Here is a 7,245-nt window from a genome sequence, read left to right as displayed (position 1 = left end):
GACGTTTTGTGCACGTTGGTGGTGATTACGCGGGCACTAGTGATAACGCGGAAAGACTCGTTTGGCGAGAAATTGATACCGCGTTTAAGAATCGTGTTCTGACCGGTGCGGTAATTAATTCTAAACACATTGAACCGCGCCAGTTTTTTGAAGATGCGCGGGAAATTGTGATCAAGCGAGTTGGGGATGCTATACGAGAACATAATAGTGTAAAAGTGAACACCGTGTTCAATGGTGAGTTTACGAACATTTGTGGTGAACGTGACAATAAAAATGTTGCCACTAAAAACTGTGAACTTTATCACACTTCAAATCTACACGAGTGGTACGAGCAACGCGTCATTGAAGTCACGTTAGCGATGATCGATGAGTTCCAGGAACGTGATAGCGGATGGAAATTGTTGCGAATCTTAAATTTGACGGTGAACATTAACAAACATAATCCCTTGCACGCGGGGTGTGACATCACATTACCACGTGAAATAATGCTGAAACGAGCAGTGATCAACGTGAAATCTAAAGACAATGCGTGTTTTGCGTGGTCAGTCGTGGCTGCTCTGCATCCAGTCGAACGTCATACGGACCGAACATCTTCTTATCCACATTACGCCACAGTACTTCACTTCAACGGTATAGAGTTTCCAGTGGTGCTGAAAGACATTGCAAAATTTGAACGTCTGAACAGTGTCTCGATCAACTTGTACAGTGTCGAAAAGGAAGGAAAGAGTTTAAGCGTTCTTCCGATACGGCTCACCAGCGACAAGAAGGAGAGGCATATCAACTTGCTGTACGTACAAGATCCACGAAACGATAATCTTGGCCACTATGCGTGGATCAAAAATCTGTCACGCCTCGTGGGCTCACAATTAAGCAAGAAACAGCATAAAAAATACATTTGCAATCGGTAAGTATAATCATAAGAAGAAACGCATATTTTTTGTGTACAAAAAAATATTTTAAAAGTATTTAAAAATTGTTTCTTTATTTTTTTCACAGATGTCTGCACTACTTTAGTTCCTGTGAAAAATTGGAGGCTCACACAGTGGACTGCAAAAAAATGAATGACTGCGCCATCCGACTGCCGAACGAGGAGGACAAGTGGCTTGAATTTAGTAACTATCGCAACAAGGAGCGCCTACCATTCATCGTGTACGCGGATTTGGAGTGTGTTCTGCGTAAGATGGATCCAGATAGAGAGGCATCGTATCAGCATCATGAGGTATTCAGTGTAGCATATTACGTAAAATGCTCGTATGACGATGCGTTATCATTTGATCGGTTTCGTCGTGGTAATGATTGCGTTCCATGGTTCATTAATGAATTAAAAAACTTAGCACATAATGTAAATAATATTTTATCGACTAATGTCCCCATGGAATTAACACGAGACGATTGGGCAAAACATAACAGCACCACGCACTGTCATGTTTGCGAAAAACCGTTTGCGCTGAACGACACGCGGGTACGCGATCATTGTCACCTTACCGGTCGTTACCGTGGCCCTGCCCATTCAAACTGTAACTTAAATTATAAAAATTCACATTGCATTCCCGTAGTTTTTCACAATTTAGCTGGTTACGATGCTCATTTTATTATAAAAGAAATTGCTACCGCGTTCGAAGGCGGGATCGATTTGCTGCCTATAACAAAGGAAAAATATATTTCTTTTACTAAACATTTTAAAAGCACCGAGGATAAAAAAAATTAAGACAGGCATAAAATTAAGATTTATTGATTCATACAAATTTCTCGCTTCTAGTCTTGATAAATTAGCATTATTTCTAAACAAAAATAAACTATAATGCAACGTGAATATTATAATTTATCCACAGCAAATTTTGATTTGCTAACGCGAAAAGGCGTCTTCCCATATGAATACGTTGATTGTTTGGAAAAATTAGAGGAGACCGAGTTACCACCGCGCGATTCATTTTTCAGTACATTAACAGGCGAAACGGTGTCGGAAAACGATTATGCACACGCCGTTAACGTGTGGCAGCGGTTCTCCATCCAAACGCTCGGAGACTATAGCGATTTATATTTGAAAACCGATGTATTGTTATTGGCCGATACTTTTGAGAACTTTCGCGTTGATGGTAAAAAAGATACAAAGAAAGTCAAGGGAGTTAAGAGTAACGTTGTAGCAAAATCGATAACTTTCAATGATTATACGCGATGCTTGCAGGATGAAATTGAAATGACGCGACAATAGTCATGCATAAGATCTAAATTACATGAAGTATATACCGTGCTTGAAACTAAGATTGCTCTAAGTCCATACGACGATAAGCGATATATTGTATCCGGTTCTACTAACACTCTCCCATGGGGGCATTATAAAATACTTCAATAAAACACTTAATTTGTATAATGTATATATTGCAAACATTATAAATAAAATACTGAATTTTTTTTTTAATATGTATGTATATATTGCGAACTTTACAAATAAAACACTAATTTTTGTAAATATTGCAAATATTATAAATAAAACATTTTTTTTATAACATGTTTTAGAAATAAGCAACTCATTTTATATTTTATATCTTTATATATTTTAATAAATGTAAGCACAAAATGCTTTATAATGTAATAATATGTTTATATATAATTTATTTACAACACACTATCCTTATGTATCCAAGAATTATGTGATTCATCGAATCCCAGCCATTTCACATAAATTTCATTTCCACTTTTGCGCAACACTTTTTCAACAAGATACACATCAGGATTAGCGACACGATGCAACTCGTATTCGTAGAATCCTCCGGCAACAGGTTTTCCACGGTAGTCTTCCAGGAGATACGTCACAGGATTTGTTTTCTGCACTTTGATGATTCTAAACACCTCCGTCGTCCAATTTGGTGTGTAACCTTTCTCAAAAGTTGTTTCGAATTTACTCACACGTACCGAATCACCCACTTTGAATCGCGCTGATTTGGCAATCTTAGGGTGGTTGTACACCATGGTTAAGAGTTTTTCAGCATTTGTGGGAGTAACATCGATGGGTCGCATACCAATAGTTCGGTGCTTTCTCATATTGTACTCCGATAAGAGACGTGGCAACAAATCGATCCATTTATAGCTTCCATTGAGTGTAAACTGTTTCCACATGTTGTTCTTCAACGTACGGTTGAACCGTTCGACCACCGACGCCTTCATTACAGAGTATGTAGAATAGTGATTAATGTCATGTTTTTTCAAAAGTTCTTGCACGTTTACGTTGTAAAATTCTTTTCCCATGTCGGTTTGCAAATTTTTTGGACATCTTCCATCGCCTCGAATTATCTTTGCTATCGCTGTAGCCATCTCAGTTCCACTCTTAGTTTTCAACGGCACGGCCCATGCATACTTGCTCAGCACATCGATAACGGTGAGAATGTAGTGTTAACCTTTGTTAAATCGCGTATAAGGACGCATCTCGACCACATCTGCCTGCCACAGATCATCGTATCCGTAAACTATGACATGTCTTCGCGGGAAATTTTTTCTTGCAGGGGCATGCAGTTCTTCCACCAGCCGTTGTTTCTCGGAACTTTTCTTCTTAGACATGTTTGATTACGATGTATGACACACGAATGACGCAGAAATATGATGTTTACTCTCTCTTCTATTTTGTCTTATCAGAAAAAAGCGTCATTATTTCAGGCTTATGTAGCGCAGTTTGTATGTTATTTTGGAACTCTATCATCCTCTTCTCGAATTCTTCCTGTCGATTTATCAAAATTTGTATGCTTTGTTGCACGTATCGTTTGTTTGCAGCATCATCATCGTCCACAGGTAGAGCTACACGTCGAATCTTGCGCGATCTTGCATCAAAGTCGGTTGCGACCACGCAAAGAGCATTGTCACGCACGTAATTTCTGAGTGATCCATTCCATTGGTAGTATGGCTCCGCTCCACTTTTACCGAGTGATATTTCAAACTTGTTTATTGGCATTTCGACGTTGACTAAATGATTTTGTATCGTGCGGTTTTAATTTATAATAAGGCCGACCTCGCAAAGTTCTTCGATTATTGACAGAATCTCATTATCATGAGCGTTGTTGCCAGCTCGACGAGAAGCGTCGAGCAATCGAAGGTGGTCCACTAGTTCGTTAGGATCGTCCCAATGAACGTAATCGATCTTGTTATCAGTCTACCTCATGGTGGATGATATCACGCCTTTACCCTTTTTTGGACCCATAAGCGGAGCGATGATTTGCTTATATTTGTATCCCTTGTTACCCATGATGGGATTATCGGCGCTCCAACTACGTCTATGAGCATTCGTTTTTAACAGTATATTTTTATACGTTTGTTTGTCATCCTCGGTAATAATAGCTTTATCGGGAAGTCTCTTGAAAATCAACTCGTATAATCCTGGTGTACCATTGTACTTTACTTTACCTATGATTAATTTGTCATCTTTGTTGATGTCAAATCGTTTGTCTCCGAGCCTCATACCATCTTTCCCGAAAAATACACCGTACACATAATCAACCTCGTTTTGTTTGTCGTTAGCAAAGAGCAGGTCCACGTACTTTCGTCCCAATGGTCCCAGCTGACTATACAACACATCACGCTCTTCTGGTAGTTGCAAAGCCTCTCTGACAGACGTTTCAAATGTAGATTTCATTTTGACATCTTCTTCCTCCGGTATGAATGGTAGTAGTGGTGGGTTTTGCGGTTTTATCGGTGTAGATTCAAACGTTGGTTCAAAATTAAACGTTGATGAATCCAAGGTGTCCTTGTCGTCGCCATAGTCATCATTCAATTGTATCTTGCGTTGCTTTCTTGGTGGTGGTGTTAATTCAAACAATCTATCACTATTACCGCTAAACTCATGTTTTCTTTTAATGATTTTTTTTGGCAACATTAGCTTCTTCCTCAACATCTTTCACGACATTGACTTCTTTCTTAATTTTTCTTTTCACAGCATCAATGACTTTTCTTTTAATCGGCCGAGAGTTCTCGGTGTCTTTAACAAAATTGACATTGTTCTTAATTGGTTGAAATTTCTCAGTATTTTCAACAATCTGTTTTAGAGGTTCGACGATGGGTTTAAACTGTTTCTCCAACGCTATATCTTCCTCTATTTTACCAGTTTTCAAAGCATGATATTTTTTACGAATCAAATCGCTCGTTTTTGCAATCTGCTTTGCTATTCTCTCACGATCCTCGATACTGTTGTTGTTGTTCATGTTGGAGGAGAAACGTTGCTTACTTAACGTATCGTCAACAACTAACCACGTTACGGTACCGCATAATCGTTAAATCCTTTTCTGTATCGCCCGTTGTTAAGCGCACTATCCTTGTCTATTACTAGGAATCCATACTTTTGTTGCCAACAAGTACTACACAATTCACAAAAATCTTCGTACGACATGTCGGTGTTTACATGATCGTTGTATACATGTTTGAGGTTGGTACCATCTTGTTTGAATAAGATTAACAAATTCGCATTGTCACGTATAAGATGTTTCGGTATCTTTGCATACGTCTGACAGAGATAGAAGCTGTCAACATCCATGTGACGACCCATTGCAAAGTACTCTTTTATAACATCTTGCTTGTCACATGCCACGTCATCAAAGATAAAAATGGAATTTGGAAGCGCCTCGTTCGGTGGAACGACGTCGTTGTTGTTGGAAAATGTAAAATAACCAATTTCATCTATCGGTGTCAATAAGTTCTCCAAGTATTGATATTTTGGTTGTTGCAGTGATTTTGAGTACACATACACGTTCTCGAAGCGCACACCATGTGGACTTTCCATTAAGCTTATCAACACGTTTGTCTTGCCACAGTTTGATGGACCACAGATGATACCGCGTATAGAAATCGGTAACATGTTTCCATGCTTACGCATCTTTTTCTCAGACATTAACTGTATTTTATCATCAAAATTTATCACTTCAATCACCTGCAACTGTCGCACGAACCGCATATTTGTTCTCTCTCTTACACTCTCTCTCTCTCTATAACGATAAAAAAGAAAATGAAAAACGATACCGAAAGCTGGCCTATTTATAGAAGCGTGTTGAGCGAAAGAGCTTAGTATACAAAATGTTTTGTGTTGGATAACTGTTACAGACTCAGTTTAACGATTGATAAAAAAATTGTGTTGAATGTCGAAAAAACGTAAGGGTTGTGGCTTATTGAACAGTGCGATAAATGCACTTCCTTTCGAATTGCATATCCCCGGATATCAGTTTTGCGGTCCGGGAACGCATTTAGAAAAGCGATTGACTAGAGGCGACCGAGGCATTAATCCGTTGGACGCGGCGTGTTGTGAGCACGATATAGCCTATTCGCAAAGCAAAGATCTCGCTAAACGACACGTGGCCGACGATATACTCGCAACAAAAGCGCGAAAACGCATTACTGCAAAAGATTCGACTCTCGGAGAGAGAGCTGCTGCTGCAACCGTTTGGGCAGCTATGAAGGCTAAGACAAAACTCGGCATGGGTTTGAAAAAAAAAATGAAGAAGAAAAAGAAGGCAACGACGAAAAAACGAATACTTCCGGTGGCGAAACGCGGTGGTTTCCTACCAATTCTACCGTTGTTGGGAGTCCTTGGTTCAGTTGCTGGTGGAGCGGCGGGAATCGCAAAAGTGGTTAACGATAATAAAGCGGCACAGCGTCAACTGGAAGAACTGAAACGCCATAATCGTGTCATAGAAGGTGGTGGAGTTTATCTTGCTCCATACAAGCACGGACGAGGAATCTCGAGAAAAAGAAACGTCAAAAAAGAAACATTAAAAATGCCAAAGGGTGCGACTACCAACGTACAACTGCAACAACTGGCAAACCGTATGCGCATTCCATATTTCAGAGGTGTTTTCATGCGTACCACCTTACCAACAGATAGAGTATATAGAAACGAGAGCGGTATCGTGAATTTGGACAATGCTAAGGGACCTGGCACTCATTGGGTGGCGTATGCAAAGAGAGGGAATCACGTTATATATTTCGACAGTTTTGGTAACCTTCGTCCACCGAGAGAATTGGTGCGATATCTAAACGTCACACAAATTGAGTACAATCGCATGGCTTATCAACGTTACAATCAAAACAATTGTGGACAACTTTGTTTGCAATTTTTACAAACCGTTGAAGATCAGTTTAAAAATTGACATTGCACAGTTTGAAACTCAGTACTCGCTCAGACATGTCACTGACGTTTACACTGACAGGCAAAAGTAGCATCCTCGCGGTAAGCTACTTTCCAGCCGTAGATTTGAGCGACGATGATTACGA

The sequence above is a fragment of the Solenopsis invicta genome, chromosome 10, assembly GCF_016802725.1.
Source record: "Solenopsis invicta isolate M01_SB chromosome 10, UNIL_Sinv_3.0, whole genome shotgun sequence".
NCBI lineage: Eukaryota > Metazoa > Arthropoda > Insecta > Hymenoptera > Formicidae > Solenopsis > Solenopsis invicta.
The sequence above is the reverse complement of the archived record's forward strand: the minus strand, read 5'-3'. Positions refer to the sequence as shown.